Raw genomic sequence first — 3,556 nt, forward strand, 5'->3', positions numbered from 1 at the left:
ACCCACCGCCAACTCTTGGGCTACTCTTTTTACCAACGAATAGTCAGATTGACCGTCACATTATAACGCCCCCACGGCTGAAAGGGCGAGCATGTTTAGTGGGACGGGGATTCGAACCTGTGACCCTCAGATTGCGAGTCGAGCGCCCTAACCACCTGGCCATGCCGGGCCGTCATAAACATGTGACACATACAAATCTATGAAACTGCACTATGAAACTTATCCTGTCCACTTCCACCACGTATACATTTTCTGAAACCTGGGGAAAAAAAGAAGACGGTCAGAATTCTGGAGGCTAAGGTTAAACTATCTTTCGAGAACACAAAGACATGTTAAAATTATCTGGAACTATTAAAGTTTGATTTTCTTAATGATTCTAGAAAGAGCAGTCTAATCAAAAACATCGTAGGTGTGACAAAAAGGTGCGGCCATAAAAAGGATTGAGCGTGCGACTTAAAAGAATAAAATCAAACTTGGCAGCCAAACTTATAGCTACACTTATAGCATTGGTAAAAATTGTACCGCAAATATTCAGTCATTAGTTAGCCAGGCTGCATTTTTTGTTAAATTTGGGGCATGATGGTGGGTAAAACAACATACGCGGCCTAACTAATGAATGAAAATTAGCCGTAAATTTCTTATGAATGCTACAAGTGTAGCTACCAGTTTGGCCGCTCATATTGATTTCATCCCTTTAAGTCGCACACTCAATCCTTTTTAGTCGCACATTTTTTTCACACCTAAGATGTTTTTGATTAGATATATGACTTTTTCTGAAAACACACCAACAAACCACAGTAAGTAAGAAAGTGACACTCGATAGTAACCAACAATAGGTTTAGGATCGCAACCCTATTATTCGGAACAGACCTATGCTTTACAGAACAAACCAGATTCTTTAAAATATATGGATGTAGATTTTCCTCTCTAAAACAGTGTTAATAACTTCCTTTATAGTAACACCATGGAATCTAGATTAACAGTTTCTTGTCATCACCCGCATGCACTCAGTACAGCCGTATCAAGCATCATTATTTACGATAATTCTTTAAGCTAATATTACGTGACGCTAAACACTCTTTAATTACGAGAATTTAATAAAATTTAGCAAATTTGTGTTTAAAAGTTGGCAATCAATAATGAATAATAACCTTCCACCTGTATGATTCTTTTGAATAGTTGAGCTAGAAACTTGTCATCTAGTTTGCTTGGCCTAACCAATACTTATGTATGTACACGTCCTCTCATCCTATAATCTTGCTGCTCTAAATCAACTGTCTTTAATCCCAATAACAAAAAACTAAAACAGTCCATCTTTACTCTTAGATGAAGATGTTGTAAAAATTGTAGACCGATAGCTTATGTGAAATTTTGCGTAGGCGTGCACAAAAAGTTTTGTCAAATTTAAGCCGTTTTTGTTGAATAACTTTGCAAATGTGGCTTATATTTTGACCAAATTTGATATCTAATTGAAGGCTGGTAAGATCTATCAGTGTATGGAATTTGAAAAAAAATCCATAAAAGTTAAGTATGTTTTTCTATCAAATATAGTTTCCGTACTTTCGGTGTAAGAAAAAAAAAGAGGAAAACTCAATCAAAATTGGAGATTTTATATCTCAGTTATTTCGTAATGGATTATCTTGAAAGTTGGTAAGTGAAGTAATAGTCCGGTAGAGCATATACAATGAAAATATGTGTTAGCTTGGACTACCACAGTCCGAGATGCAGAAGGTGGAAAATCATTAAACTAGCATTCCTGTTAATAACACACAGTGTGTCCTGCAGGTTGTTTTGACCGCACGACACACTACTGTGTGTCTTTATCTTTTAGTAGATTTATAGAAACAACGTCTGCGAATAGACACAAATGTTGATATGTTGATGGTAGTTTATCAAATTCTATACGCAAGACAGTCCAGCTCCCATGATGCAATTGGAATTAGTTCCTCCATGGACGATCGTGGTGGTCTTGATTACGCATTATTGACCGATATCGCGATTTCTGCTGTAACAAACTTCTGCGAAGAACGACGGGGACAATTTTAAACCACACAATTTGACAAAGTTGCAGTTCTAGCTGAAGGGATTTGTAACTAGTTTCTCCAAGGAATGATATTTTCATAGCGAGAATGTTAAACGATATAAAATAACACCAACAAAATCAGCGTTTCGAAGAAAGAAATTATGAATGATTTTCATGGAAGTGTAACATCTCGCATAACAGAGCTTTCAGGACAACAATGTACTCGAAAACCAATCTCTAGTCAATCTTGAACAAAGTCCTCATTCGTGAGTTGAAGGCTAAAATTACGAAGAAGGAAAGTCGTTGCGAAGAAACTAGGTAGATCTCATGGTTCAGTGATCAAGGTAACAAACGGGGATTTCATGCTAAATTAGCTTCACAGGCCAAAAGCTCACAGAATTCCATACATAACCGGAAATCATTGGCAATACTCATTAGAAAGATGTCTGTAAGTGTCAAGTGTCACCATATCAACATAAAGATTGTCTTGGAAACCGTTGGCCACGTGCAGTCTAACCGTAATGGCATTGCGCTGTCAAATGACAGAGAAAGAGCATTGTTTGGTTTTACTAAATCTAATTCCCTCCCATTAAAATCTACAATACTTATTTAATCTAAGTAGTCTCGAGAAAACTTGTAGATAGAAATATTATGCTAAAGGAAGTTAATTTAATAACTTTAGTATAGAAACTACTATAATAAATTATTTGGTGATTTAATGGAAGGTAGAATTACCTTTGAAAACGAGGCTTTTTGTCTATAACATTAATAGTCTCGGATTTCATGGCCTTTTAAAAAAAAACTCCTTTGATGATTAAGCAAAAAATGGAGCGAAATCAAAGAAGAAGCGATTAGCAAATGTAATATTCAAAATAATGATTAAAAATGGAATTTTACCTCTCAAACATTTCTGGAAAACAACTTGTGTATTTCTGGACAAATTACAATTACTAAATTGTTATCATTACAATATCATGTACAGAAGTTGTAAAAACGTGAACGAGATTAGCATCCGACCTTAGTTATATATCTCTAGATGCCTTGTGAGGTTTTAAGTAAAGCCTTGGTCATTTTCTATGATTGTGTGAGATCAAACCTTGCTACATGATATATTAAAGTTAAACTGAACGTGTTTGTTACCATTCATTTAGAAACCCTATTATTCACGTTACATTACAGTTTTTCTGCAGCTCAAGTCGTTTTTAGCTGCATGATGAAAAATTCGAGACTGATGAAATAAGCGAAGAGTAGGTGTATTTTGGAGGTACAGACAAATTCGTTAATTTAGTTAATTTTTTTAGTTTTCGTTAATCGTTCAACAATGGTCTCCCGTCATTTTTGACGGGCTTTTATACTAGTAATATTATATTTTCGCTAGAAACAGCTATATTAACAAATTAGTTTATTTGTATACAAATAGGATTTGTGGTAGAAAAGGCAGAGGAATTTACAATTAAATTAACTTTACTGTCTTTCCCAAAAAATATATGTTTTTAATACATATCTCGGGATTCAATGCTCACTATTCCGTTG

This window comes from Limulus polyphemus, unplaced genomic scaffold (assembly GCF_000517525.1).
Source record: "Limulus polyphemus unplaced genomic scaffold, Limulus_polyphemus-2.1.2 Scaffold2142, whole genome shotgun sequence".
Lineage (NCBI taxonomy): Eukaryota > Metazoa > Arthropoda > Merostomata > Xiphosura > Limulidae > Limulus > Limulus polyphemus.